The 14573-nt window shown below is 46.4% G+C and overlaps 1 long non-coding RNA gene across 1 annotated transcript in view; it reads right to left on the reverse strand.

Annotated features, from left to right (window-relative positions):
- Nucleotides 1–1134: 1134 nt before the first annotated feature.
- The window catches only part of LOC144175246 (uncharacterized), a gene marked incomplete in the record, with an annotated part of 119278 nt that continues 105839 nt past the window's right edge, over nt 1135–14573 (reverse strand). Inside the window, 2 exon segments of the long non-coding RNA XR_013323629.1 lie at nt 1135–1140; nt 8369–8436. This is a non-coding gene — a long non-coding RNA (uncharacterized LOC144175246).

A 14573-nucleotide genomic window follows, 5' to 3' on the forward strand; every position in this document is an offset into this window, starting at 1 on the left:
ATAAGCTCTTTTTAATGTCCTTACTCCTTACTTGGTGGAATTGCTAAAATCCTGCTTTCTTGAGCCGCTGCGTTAGCAAAGGAATATACCAACCAAACTAGTTTATAGCTCCTGAGGCTTCGTTCGGTCGGTTGGTCAAGAGAGGCATGGTTTCTGTATCATAGAGGAAGATACCTTTAACTCGTTTGTGCCCCATAAAGTTCAGCCACATTCCAAAAAACTTACACGTCACAAAAGCATGTTTTTAGGTGGATTTTAATGACCGTTCTCACAGTGTTCCCGCACAGTACATTGTAAATTAAACTGAAAATTTCTCCGATGTGTGGAAGTGCGTGTTAGAATCTGTTCATTTCTCTACATTTTCCAGTAACTTTGCCGTACAACTACGACGTATTTCTGTATTTCCGGCATTTACGGCATTCTCGATTGTAGACAAAGTGCGTTACCAGAGGACTAATTTTTTTAAGGTGCCTAAAACCTCAGGGACTAAGCCGTGAATATATTTCACGTACGAATCAATGTCGATTAATGTTGAGAGATGCAGGCATTTATTGAGCGACTTATCCTGGAGCGTTTCTTTTTACCAATTCACTGCGAAATGAAAGCTGACTAGTGTATTTCTACAGGCGCCAAACTTTCCTTCCGTCTAAGCTCGCTGTATAAAAACAGAGGCAACACGCAAAACACCACAAAAATTCCACGACGAATATAAGAGTACATACAAAGCTCAATTCAAACACAACCTTGGGCCATTCCATTTGTCAGCCCTCTGCACGGCCTCCACGGTGACACGACTCAAGAGGGAGGTACAAGTTAGAATCAGGTTAGCCCCGCATTTTTTCGTCAAGGCACCGCTCCTTTCAATGCCTCTCTTCTTCAAAGTATTCACCAATTTTCACACGCTTATTCTTCTCAGAACATTTGCGGCGCAGCGTAAGAAATCCAGCGGTGGAGCTACAAAAAGGTGCGCCACCGTCGAAATACATTCAGTCTCGTTTCGATGGGTGATGTGGTGGGAGAAGCAAGCGGCTTGCGAAAAGGAGGCGTACTGGATGCGCCGAAGCGGGGCAGCACAACGGCCCTCAAAAGTATTCCCGTGCTTTCCTATTCAGGAAAACTGAGGAAACTTTTGGATCAGGGCTGGAAAAAGGAATTACAGTGAAAAAGGTAGATGATCAGAAGCAGCAGCAGCAGCAGCCGCCGCGATGCAGTGCGCGAGCGCCCTAGAGCGGGGGGCGAACAATGGCGCGTAGCTCGCCCTCGCGGCCTGTTACGCGGGTTGGAAGAAAAGGCGATTAATTTATACGCGGCTCGGTTCCTCTAAGAGGCCACTTCGCACGGCCCGAGAACAAGCGCCTGCGGTGACGGCAAAGGGGCGCTGGCGGCGCGGAGGGTGCCTCGTCGAATCTCGGCCAGGATTTCTTGGTTCCTTTTCGCGAGGCTCCGCTTACGCAGTTTATTTGCTTCGGTTGTGAATGTATCGTTCTTACAGCGAGACGCGATATAAAAGAAGAGAAACGAAATGATGGTGGGATCAGGGTTGCTGCACTGTACACTGCGTTACCTCCTCCAGGTACTTTCTCGGCTCAGCACGAATCTCCCGGTTCCTCTTTTTTTTTTTTTTTTCGTTTCCTTTTTTACTACACCTAATTTTTTTTTTTTTCTGGGGAGCGCTGCTGAAAAATCTGGGCGGAAAGTGCTTCTTCGTCAAGAGTGTCTATTTGCCTCGCACGCCGTTCCGAGTCTGATTCATGCCTGAAGAATCAAGGTGTGTGCATTATTTTTTATTACCGGGTTGAGGCGAGAGGAAAAAAGGAAAACGGCTTAGGCTGTTCCACGACACGAGTAGCTCGTCATTTACGGTCCGCTTCTGGGAGATAATCATACCGTAGAGCTCCTCCGCTGTAATAACAGGTTACAGAAAGAGTGATTATTTTAGAATATTTTGGGTAGTTGGCGCAATCGTAATGTGTGATAAGTCCCAGTGTTTTGTCTTAAAACGAGGGGAATCGCATCAGTCGGGCTTTGCATCATTGCATCATTCATTGCTCGAGTTGCTAATCTTGAGGTTGGTACCCGCCAACATACAGTGGGCAAGATTACTTTTGAAACGGAAATAAATTATTTTTTCTATAAATTCTCCGGGCAGTGTTCAAACGCAACTATATTACATTAAAAATTGCTAGAGTTTAAAGGTAACGGAACCCCACTTTCTGTTAGTTTAAAGAAGGCATTACTTTTCAGTCGCTACTGAGTTTCTGAGAAAAAATATATTTTCGTTTCCCCAATTTTGCGAGGAATCTAGACATTTTGTTTGCTTCCTAGGGGTAGAAGCAACTGTCATACCATTTCTATGTCGGATAACTTGGTTCTCTTCAAAAGAAAATTGTTTTTTGATATCCTGGAGAACCCCCGGTGCAAATGAAGGAAGGACTCGGTTGCATTTAACGAGGAGGGCTTGCAGCGTTTGGAATGCTCTAACATGCCAACATTGCTTATGTCTTCATTTACGAAGCGCTTTAGTTAATCATTTGGCGACCCGTGTAGCCTTGCACCCCTAATCATAAAGAATTCATCGCCATAGAAGGACGAGTTTACCAAACTCCTTAACAAGAAGTAGAGTCACAACAGGAACATTTGGCGCCAACGGGACATCTATGGTTTTTGTGTTTTCATTGCAAAACCTTTGAAGGCTGGCGCGTACTATGATGGTCTTGCCACTTACTTTTCGCGGTTACAAGATAACCGTTTCAGTACTTCATAGGCTACATAATTAGGCAACTCCTGAAAGGTTCTGCCGTTAAGTTATACGTGCCCACATAACACGAATAACACCACCCAACAACACTTCTATTACCCATGAAAACGTGATACTTGCGTGCCTTTTTGCGTATTCCATAAAGGGGGCTCACACGGAGCATAAAATCCATCCACTCCCTCCCCGTGCCACGTATTACGCCATGATACGTCACGATTCTATGCGTATACGTGTGCAGTAGGCACAAGCGCTTCCGGCTAGCCGTCGGGAGCGGCGCCGCTAGGATCGGGGACGTTTGCCCATGCTGTACAGACCATTACTGTGTGAAACTTAATGTACAGACGATCTTCGCCTCGTCGGAAAATCCTTCGCTGTTGGCGGTATTGAACGTGGGACGTACGGTCACGTGATACGCGGGGCTGGAAAGGTGTGGATGTATTTTATACTCCACGTGAATCCCGCTTCATCAGCAAAGAGTCCCTGAGTTTTCCGCTTAATCATACGCACCTGAATTCAAGCATACCGATACCACTGGCGTATGCCAACTCAGGCAAACGCAACAAACGCGTGAACTTCCACAAAAAGGCAAGCACGCAGATGCGCACACTTGTGCATATGCACAAACACGCTCGCTCGAAGACACACAGACACGCCCACACAATGCCACCAACACGCGCAGAAACAGACGGACACCTATCCACTTAGGCGATCACAAAACGTACAGAATCCTACAAACACATGGAAATACAAAGCCATATTCGTGTTTCCACATGATATGAAGTACCATGCACCTGTGGAACCTCCTTCCGTTCGAGAGGATAAAAATCGCCTGTAAACTGTTACAAAAACAACAAAATTGTTAAAGGCCAATAGGGCACTCAGTGCCACTTCTAAAGCAGTACGCTTAGTATCTAAAAATACTTTTTGCACACAAAAACATTCTTAAACCATTGCAAAAACCATCTAATGGACAAAATTATCTTTTGTACATGAGAACATTCTTAACCCATTGCAAGAAGCATCAAGAGGCAATTAAGTACCGTTTATAGAAAGGCACTTTCTTCACTGTAAATTTAATTAACTGTACGCTAAGAGGATGTATCCTGCTATACGCTCCCTTTATAGAAACAACAGTCAACTGCCATATGGTTTACATTTGTTACCTATATTTTTTATAAGAGAATCGTAACCGTGAAAGCTTTGAAACGAATTAGCTGCTTATGTGTAAAGGGCCAAAAAGCTTTGCCCTCTCTAGTTTGCGTGCACATGTCGTTTATGGAAAAGAAGAGCTTTGAGCACATATATATGACTAATACTCGGTGCTCGGATCATTGCGTGCATATGTTTTTTACGGAAAGAACAGCTTTCTAATACCTAGCCCCCATATCCATGACTAATACTCGGTGCTCGGACCGTGTTTCCTTTTAGACACAGGAGATATCGCATTGAAGAGCACCCTTAGGAACGCGCTCTTCGGTTGATGGAATTCGGAGGCTGTGCTATGGCTTCGAAGAAACATTTCAGAGTGGCCAGCCAATGTCGATACATTCCAACCCAGATAGCAGCCCTCTCGTGCCAGGGATATAAGCGGCGCGTAAGCACGTTTCCCGGCTAGAAACGCGCCTTGCAATCTTGTAATTTCAGTTGGAAAACACTCGAGAAAAGCCGCCGAAATCGCTTGGAGAGAACAAAGTGCCGAACCGAAGCGGAGCCTATCGGGAAAGTAAATAATCCCGGCACTTCATCCAATTCCAGGGACCCTGAAGGGACGGCGGGCCGGGGTGTGTAAAGAGCGCGCGTGAAGACGACGACGATGTCGCTTTTATTGAGCCCGCCGTTCGGGCTTAGTCTTTTCAGTCACGTACAATCGACGCGCTAAAAATCTCCGCGCCGAAGCAAACGGAAGACGTTAACGCCTAAGGGCGAGAAACGAGGGGTGGAGGAACGCCCAAAATGGCCAATCGCACCTGAAGGCGAGCGGCGGCAGCGCGCTGCGCTTAGAAAGGCGCTTTCTTTAACTACGATGTACAACCTCATTCGGAAATCGCCAGAGCAGGAGGCCCATCCCCATCTCCTCTCCCATCCTTCAGTTCCCCGCCTTCTCCACCGTACGTCCCTGCCTACCAACCATTTCCTACCTTCCCCGCACCTACCTCCCCGCCTTCCCTCTGGTGGCGAGCCGATTCACGGCGCCTCGTTCGAACCCAGAGGCCTCAAACGAGAAACCCATCTTTCTTAGTTCACATCCCAACCGCTTTCCACCACCAACCCTCTCTCAGGCTTGCAAAGCTCTTCGTCAGGCCAAAATTGTACAACCAGGAAAAGAAGCACGGAGGCATGGTAGTATAGATGTTCGCTTTTCAAGCCGGCGTACGTCTTGTATGGAGCGGGCTTTCCAGAGGCTTTCAGATGGTCAGCGACGGAAGTAGCATACATGGCGAAACTCGAGCACGGTTCGAAGAGAAAAGTGCCGAACGTGGAGGGAAGGTGAGGCAAAGGTGATGACTGAGGCCTCCGCTCCAAAGGCGCCTGAGGCAGCAGCGACGCGAGACAGCGAGAGAGAGAGAGGGCGTGAAAGGAATAAAATAAGGAAGCGAAAGAAGAAAATGCACGCCTTAATCCCGAGAACTGCTGCGGGCGGCGTTTTTCTTGAAATCCCTCGAAGCGGATCAAATCGAGATTGATGAGACGAGCTTCTTTCTACGCCGCTTTCCTCACCTTTCCTCGGCCGTCGCCCTTTTTCTATTCGTCATTACGTGTTTTCTACCCGCCACTCCCCCCTTTTTCTCCCTGCCTCCCGTCTTGTCTAGCAGGGAGGATTCGGCCCGATGTGTCGGCTCCTCGTCCCGCGAACTGACTCGCTAAGCGAGAGAAATGGTGGCTCAGTCGGGTGACGCACGCCTGTGCGTGCGCTGCTCTGGACAGGAGCGGTAGATCCCGCAGAAACCTCCGCGTGCGTCCTGCTCCCGCGCCTCCGTTAGCGCAGTCCGCGTCGGAGCTCGTCGCTCCGGAGGGGGGGAGGCTCAACCTGAACGGGGCCTCCTTGTTCGACACGTCTGTCGCCACCGGTTCCTCCCCCGCCTGACACGTTACAATCGTTCTGGCTTTGCTCGGTGATGGATGGGTTGACACGGGCCCGCACGCACTGTGGCCGCCTCTGTCAACCTGCCGTCGCCGCCGCGTGGCTTTCCCGTAGTCCCTGCGCTCTCTTCCTGGCTAGGCTCGCGAGTAGGCCGCGTTTTTGGCATGCGCCACGCGTGGGACGCTTAAACGCCCACGTGGAGGAACCCGGGATTGTGGAAGCCTGCAGGGGCGAAGTGGCACTAATTTCTAGAAAAACAAAAAGAATTCGAAATTCTTGTGACGTTATGCACAACGTGAGTTTGTTTAGTAGCATTGGCAGTATAACGGCAGTATAACGCACTAAGAAATATAAATTTTCACCTCTGCTGTTATCGATAAACGAGTGGAACGCGCTGCCCTCAAACATCGTTGCTAATACAGCATCCCTCTTTTCCAATCTTCAGTACTTACTTACTTGGAAATTTACAATAATTTGTAGCAACCATTGACATTTAAAGTGTAACGTATGCGTAGAGAATGTTTATTGCTATTTCTTGAACTAGGTTTCTCGTTATGGCGCACTGCTTACTGGTTTTATTACTTACGGTGTTATTAAGTAATGTTGCTTGTGCTTTGGTCAGTTTGATTGCTGGTATTACACCCTGACATGTTGTTTTTACTGATGCTGTAGTAACCTCCCATTTGTATCCCCCTTATGTAATGCCTTCTGGGCTCTTAAGGTATTGAAATAAATAAATAAATAAATAAACAAATAAATAAATGAATAAATAAATAAATAAATAAATAAATAAATAAATAAATAAATAAATAAATAAATAAATAAATAAATAAATAAATAAATAAATAAATAAATAAATAAAACAACAGTAGTATACGGCGAGTAGATTATTTTCCTTACAGATAGCGTGTCACGTACAGGCACAGCATTTGTCAAAACTCTCTAGGCCACGCCAAAGGGATCTGTGCCATGAAGAATTAAAGGAAGTAGCCTACTGTCTAACTGCGACCAAAATAGTTTATAGCAGTGAGAAAGAAAGGTGTTTTCTATAGCATTACGAAACTTTCGGCGCGACCTAGAAATTTTTTTTTAAATACTGCACCTCAAGTAAGAAAGTACATCACGCAAATCGAGGTTGTTTTAAAACTTGCTGTGATCGAGGATAGCGGTTTTGATTTTATCAGAAAGCGAGAAACGAAAACTTATACAGTTTTTCTAATCACTCTTCGCGATTTGTTGGCGTTCGTTTAAAGCCAACTTGAGTTAAACCATTACTGAGGCATGACTGCACAAAGTTGGCGACGATTGAGAGCGGCGGTTGGCGCTTCATTAAAAATAGTATCATTGTGACAGCAGACGAGCCTCCAGATTTATTTCCCAAAGGAATGACCTTCAATAAAAATTCTAATATTAAACGTTGGTTTTAAAACTCGCAATTTTATTTGCATTAGCGAGGAAGTTGGAGTTGAGAAAATATATCCTCGCCCAGGCGGCACAGAAAGTGTGTCCCAAAACCGGCCCGTCTATGGCCGCTTTCTGGCATGTCCGGCCAGCATCCAGGTTCTGGCAGCAACTGATCATACGATGAAGGGCCAACATTCGGGAAACAGCGCTTCGGTATTTCTCCGGCCGCCCCTGTTCAAAACGCACAACGGCATCTGCCCGGCTGCCAGATATTCAGTTGCCTTTTGGCTGCCGATGTTGAGAAAGAAATCGGCCGGAGTACGGCTTTAGGGCATCCGTTTTTCCTTCGGGAAGCGGTGGTCAGCCGAAACACGGCAAGCGACCGGCCACAGGATATCCGTATTCTGGTGGCAGTTGGTGTTCGAAAGGAGACCGGCCGTAGCGCGGCTGCCGCGCATCCGCTCTTTCAACGGTGAACCGCGCGTCCGGTGGCAGAATATTCGTTTTCTTCGGGCAGCCGGTGTTATAAAGGAGACCGGCCGACTTACGGCCTCAGAATGTACGTTTTTCATTTGGTTAGCGGTCCTCAGCCGAATTACGGCAAGCGAACGGCCGCAGAATTTTCGGCAACCGGTGTTCAAGAGGAGACCGGCTTTCATAAGGTGTCAGGTTATACGTCATTATGCGAACAACGGCGCACGTCTGGGCGCCGAGAATTCATGCACACACGTGCTTGGAAGAAGACCCGCCGATGTAGGACCGGTTTTTTCCTGGGTGAAGAAAGACCCGTTAGGGAGTCGAATGGCGCAGACACGTTTTTCATCCGCTCGGTGTTTCTGCGTTTTAAATGAACGAACTAAGTTTTTCAAACAGTAATGAGTGTTCTATGTGAACGGGCAAGGTGCAAGGACTGACTGGACATTATCAGGGAAACGTTTAGGTCATCGAAATGCCATTTATTGCCACAAGAAGACTGTGCCACACCGACGGGTAAGCTAAGCCTCACCAGTCATAGCCGCTACAACGCCTCGCCCGTCGGCTTCCTCGATGCATCAGCTCGAGGCTATTCGCCCCCTCAAGAAATGGAGACCATTGGAGACATCGACCCGGCAGCGATGTCCGACCCGAGATGGCGGTGGTTCACCAAAATAAGTGGCCTTAAAGGGTGTCGAGCAAGCGGCCACCACGCAGGACCTCAACCGGCGCCATGTCAAGGACTCCCCACCAAAGAAAGGCAAGGGCGCGCAAAAGCGCAAGTTTCCGGTTATTCTTCTCACAATAATACTGCGAAAAACAATCTCCACTATATTGTTTGTGATAAACGTACAAGAGGCTAAGCTCGTGCATTGGTAGGCTCAACTTCGTGCCCTGCACTATGTTACTTCATGGGATTTTATGACTGCTTATTTCGAAACAAGTGTTATTTTGAATTTGCCATAACAACAGAGCCTTGTGAATGACGAAGCCTGGATGTTAATTTAGTTGCGGTGTTTGAAATTGAGATTAGCTACACTTGGGACATGACTCATTTGGTTAAACATAATCGCCAGCATCCTAGCAAACACGGATTTCGTCGGGTTTTTCTTGCTCAACGCAGCTTGTTGAGTTCACGCACGATTTGGCTCTAGCAATAGATAAGCTTAAAGTAGCTAACTATTTTCTTGTGTGGCAAAAAAGCTTTTGACGGTGTTTCATATCACCTTCTTGTTAGCACATTGCGGGCAATAAACTGAATGAATCGGTTATTGCATGGATAGCCGAGTATATCTCTATAAGACAGCAGTTGGTCGCTCTCAATGGTTGTTCGTCCGGATATGTTCCCGCGACCTCAGGAATTCCCCAAGGCTCAGTTGCGGGCCCTCTTTTGTTTATTTGGCCTCAAATCTTTGTTAAAAATGTTCGCTAATGACTGTGTAATTTACAGGACTATAGCGAATGAACGTGATTCCGAATACTTGCAGCAGAATTCAAATTAATAACATCCTGGTGTGCTGATTCAGAATAGTCGTTGAATCTTAAAAAGTGTGTTAACATCAACTTTACAAGAAAACCTTCATTTCATTTGAATGCGTATACAGTAAATTACACTGCTTTAAGAACGGCCGGGGAATATAAATAACGAGGAGTTTATTTAACGAGTTGTTAGAGAAATAGGCACGTTCACAACATAAAAGTTACGGCTGCACGTGTTTTTGGCTTTCCGAGATAAAATTTCAGCGAACCTCCACCTAACTGAAAAGAACAACCGTATTTCACTCATGTGCGTTCAATGTAGGAGTACGCATGTGTTTTCTGGGATCCCTACAGCAAAGAGCTGGTTGATACGCTCGAAAACATACTGAATAGGGCAGTGCGATTCGTATTACGTATTGGCACTGTCAACTTGGGATGAGGGAAAGTAAAAGTAAACTTAAATGGTAAGACGGGAAAGATCATAGACGAAACCTGAGGTTGAAATTTTTTCGTAATATCTATCATTCGAAAACTGGAATAGAAGGGAAGAAGTATATCCAAGCGCCATTCTACATATCCCAAAGTTGGATCGGTAGCTTGAAGCAAATTATTAACTTTCCTTTAAGGTGACGCCTTGCGCGATTCATCTTATTTTAGATCAAGATGAGAGTGTAATTATCTTCCACGTATGATTTTATCCACTGTTTATAATGACGATTTTCACCGCGCTTTGTAGAATTATTTTGTTATTTGGCCTCATATTTGATGCTTGTGTTATGTATCTCCCTACTGTAATGCATGCAAGGGCAAGCAGGTATCAAATAAATAAATAAATAAATAAATAAATAAATAAATAAATAAATAAATAAATAAATAAATAAATAAATAAATAAATAAACTTGCGGAGCCGCAAGTTCGCCTCCGACGGGTTGAGAATCCTACGCATTCAAACTTGACCAATGAAATATTTATTGCTTTATTCGTTGCAGTATGCAAGGTTTGCTGTATGAATACTACAATTGCTAAGCTATTTGTTTGAAAGAAAATATGAAACTCTTGTCTTACGCCTTTCCTTGCGTGAACACAGAGGGATACGACTGCAGCCATCTGAAGAAGGGCTTCATTCGCAACACGTCTAGAATTTTCTTAACGTAGTACGACTTTACAGGAAAATTAAGTTCTTTTGGACTATTAAGGAGTGTGCACGTAACTCATGAAAACAACATAAAAAATATATTGAAACTGAAAGTACTTCTTTGATCTCTTCTAGGATCAGCCCTTTAAAAGATCATCAGAAAAGTTGATCGAGTAGAAAACTTCTTTGCAAGAAAAATGGGCAAATACTGGACATACTTTTTGTATGAAGTAAATTATATTGAATGCTGCTGAGTGTTTTGTGGATTAACGAACCGCTTCGTAAAGGCATTCGCACCAGTTTTATATACAAAAAAACTGGTCAAGCAGCTGTTGTAAAAATAGTTGATTTAGTCAGAGCATGAAAGTATTGTCTTAACAGAAATTGCCGAAAAGCGGCACTTTCATCTTTGTGAAATTCAACCCACTAAAGTATGCGCCTTCCACCCCCCCCCCCCCCCCCCCCATCCTTTTGTTTATTACAGGTAAGCCGCCCCACAGAAGATATCATGACCTGGACATTACATCTATTCCAGCTCTGCAAAGAAATGAATATTTGCTGTATTCGACAGTAAAAGAGGCACAGCAATTAAAGGAACGACCATTTGTGAGCACTGTTGCATAAATTAATTTTGGTGTAAACTGACGCTGATAATTAAGCCAGGCTGCGCTGAAGGCTGGCCGGCTGGTGGTTGCGCGCGGGCTCACTTTGATGTGGGTGCAGTGGACCCAAATTGATGGGTTCGTGCTGCTGCACAGCACGATTGAGTCATCTGCTTGCGCTTCAAGCAGTGGTTGTCCACCGGCCTCAGTACAGTTAACGTACTGTGGCTGAACTACAATGCCCGTAGCACGGCCGAATTGCCGGCAGCTTTAGGCCGGCTGGTGTCCGACGACCGCATCTCGGCTGTCCTCCGGTGGTCGTACTTCGGCCGCACACGGGTGGCTTTGGGATGGCCGGAGCCCTACGTCTGGAATCTGGCCGTATGAACGTAAGCCGGTCGACTGGCCGACGGACACTGGCCGTTGAACAGTGATGGGAGTACGGCCGTATACGGCCAAGAGGCCCACATTTAGACACGGGCCGAACATGGTTGCCGGAGAAAAGCCGGGCAGAAAATCACCGGCCAAAGTACACCGGCTTGAGTAAGGCCGAACAGTCCTGTGCTGCCTGGGCGGGTAAAGCGTAGCCAAAATATATACTTTTAATGTGCTCCCTGGAGTATTTTACTAAATGGCTTGCATAGGCCCTTTAGCACTTTCCGTTAGATAGGAGGATTTTCTCTAATTTTTGCTGTCAGGACGTCTTAATATGGATGTGTGTCCAACCAGCAGTCAAAACATTTTTTTTCAAGGGGCATCTGGTACTCATCCTTTTGAAATCTGGATGAAAATGTGCGGTAAATTTGTGCGGTAATCTACTGATAGCTGAAATAGGTCCTTGCAATTTTTTTCGTAACAACAGTGTAGACGTTAGGCAGTATCCTGTCGAGGTATTATACTTCCGAAGCCCAGGAGGACCGTCTCATGGCATGGTCATACTTCTTGGTTTACAAAAAGGAGTGGTGGCGACATGGCGACACAAATGCTGGGACACCCCGAAAAGCTCAGATTCCCTTTCGCGAAATAGCGGCGTGTAGCGAACAATATGGACAACTGACGGAAACGACCTCCAGATCAGATGCTGTTGTTGTGGTTGTAGACACACTTCCTGGAACAGCTGAATAAAGAAATTAAATATTAAAGGTCCGTGGTCTTTCGCATTCCAGGATGCCGCGGGCGAACGCTGCTGCTGCAGCCCGGGAGAGCAGGCATTCACGAGTTTCGAGCTGAGAGCTCGTGCGGTATTTCGAGTTGTGTCCGTTTGGAAAATGTCTACTTCGCGTCCGTTTCAGTCATGACGTAGTTGTACTTGCGAGACCTCAGACCAGTTGCGTGCATTGTCACATTCGGTCGACTGCTTTCGGCCAATCAGGGTTCGCTTGAAACGGACACTTTGAAACAGACATGAAATGCAGAAAACAGAATTTCGCCGCTGGTCAGCCCACACATTCACTGTTCCGGGATAGGAAAAGGGAGAGGTTTTCAGCGTTAGGAACATTCCCTACGAGGTGGTAGGTTGCATTTTGGCGTATGGCAAGTTAGACACTTGTAAATGTATGTAGTCGGGGATGTGGGATGAAGGGTAGGGGTGTTAAGGTATGCTTGGGTCTGGAGTCGGAGCCATAGTCGGGCATTGAGGGCAGTGAGAGACGAGTAAGGCAGTGGGTATAGTGAAGGTGCCTCTGGTGGTAGTGGTGGAGTGTACCGGGGCAGCGAGTGAGAATGGGAAGCTTGGAGGAGGTTGTGGCCAAGTCTCCTGTCCTGACGGTATTAGCGGGAGTAGGATATCGCGGGCAGCGGCTTGAGCTGCCCCATTCCCTGAGAGAGATTTACATGGTGGGCATATTCTTGCTCGTCTGGAGAAGCTCGAGGGCAGGGGGGGGGGGGGGGGGGGGGTATGAGAGGGGGGGGGGGGGTTAAAGGCAGCCGATGATAAATTTGTGGCAGGGTTGCTGCTATTCGGTAAGCACGGTAACATAGCCGACCGGGTGGGGGCTCTGCTAACAGCGAGGACTATGGCTGAGTATTGCAGTGTTGGCGGATGCCATGTTTCAATACCGAAATAAGGGCTATCGGAAAAAACCATTGCGTGTGTTTTTCGGTGCGCACAGGTTGCGACGTTTATGTATCAGATGGTAGTTTTTTCCGGGTATGTCTTTTGTAGGCGACGAAGGCATGCTTGCCTTCGATCGACGCTGTAGGTTGAAGATAAGGCAAGGGGTGTAGCCCGAAACAACCCCTTCCCGTTTGAACCCGTCCCGCTTGAACCCATTTCCCAAACGCCCTTCCCGTTTGGCCCGTCCATGTGCGCCCGTTCCCAAAACGCCCCTCCCGTTTGACCGCTTTCTGTTTCAACCCATTCCCAAAACACCCTTCCCATTTCAACCCGCTCCCAAAACGCCCGCCTCAAATAGTTCAGACAAGTTTCTGTGCTCGCAGTGCGCTTTGAGCCTCCATAATTGTGCTGGGCAAGGTAGTGTAGGTTACTGAGTAATTACTACAACACATTTTACTCATTTCTTGCCTAAATACTTAGCGCGGGGGCAACTTCTATTTTACCTTGACTCTAACTCTACTCGGTAGATGGCACCACCGCCATGTTTCTTTTTAAAGCTCTACATGTGATGGCTACAGTATTCTCAAAACAACTACAGTTATTGTGAACGCTTCATCCGAAAAGTGAAATATCCAAGCTACTCTAAACGAAAGCAAATAGATATGAGCAGCAAAATTATGCGTGATTTGGTTTGAGACTAATTCATCAAATGTCGGTACTTGCGCCTCGGCGGCCAGATTACGCCAACCGCAAACGGTGTGCTAAAGTGTCCTACCGTTTTCAGCGGCAAACGGAAACTCCGGCTCTGGGTAACCCGGTAAATGGTGACGCACACACGGTAACGATATGCTAAAACTCTATTATAGACGGATAACTACCTAAATGTTTGCTTTTGCTTTCCCGCGTACTGCGTGCCCGCTTATCCGTAAAAAGTACACGCAAGAGAATACAGCTCTGGGTGTTCTTAACGCTTGTATGAAAAACGTGAGCCAACCATTTCCTCCAAGCGAAAATTTCAGCTTTAGACTTAAATGGCCATTCTTTTACAGACATTTTCATATAAAGTGACCATTAGCCACACAGTAAAATGGATCGTACCACTGGCTTGATCCATAATAGTTCCCGCTTTCATAAAATACGTTTTTCTGGAGTTAGCTAGATTTTGTAATTATATTTCGAGAGATTCTTTTCCTGCGTATAAATAAAGCAGTAGCCCTGTACTACCCCTAATAAAGTAACAGTTGCATTTGTTAAAACACCCAACTTCATTTTCGGCAAGAGGTACGGGCGCTACAAACTGGCACTACGACCACGGAAATGTTTCATTTTGTTAATTCTCGCACTTTAGTTTGTTTTGTCTGTTGCATATAAGTGCATGTACATTTGTATATGGAACCGTAGGGACTGGAACCATCACCGCTGCCGCGAAGTACGCATCACGTTCCAAACCGCTCAACCAACGCAGAAGCAGACGGTGTGGTTTCAGCTGTAATTCAACAACGGTGTACCGGGTCGGACGTAACGCAGCAACCTACGTGTGGTTATTTATTGGCGCCGCGTATCGTAAGACGTACCATTGCAAA

Source organism: Haemaphysalis longicornis, unplaced genomic scaffold (assembly GCF_048455015.1).
Source record: "Haemaphysalis longicornis isolate Haplotype H1 unplaced genomic scaffold, Haemaphysalis longicornis Haplotype H1 scaffold_3, whole genome shotgun sequence".
Lineage (NCBI taxonomy): Eukaryota > Metazoa > Arthropoda > Arachnida > Ixodida > Ixodidae > Haemaphysalis > Haemaphysalis longicornis.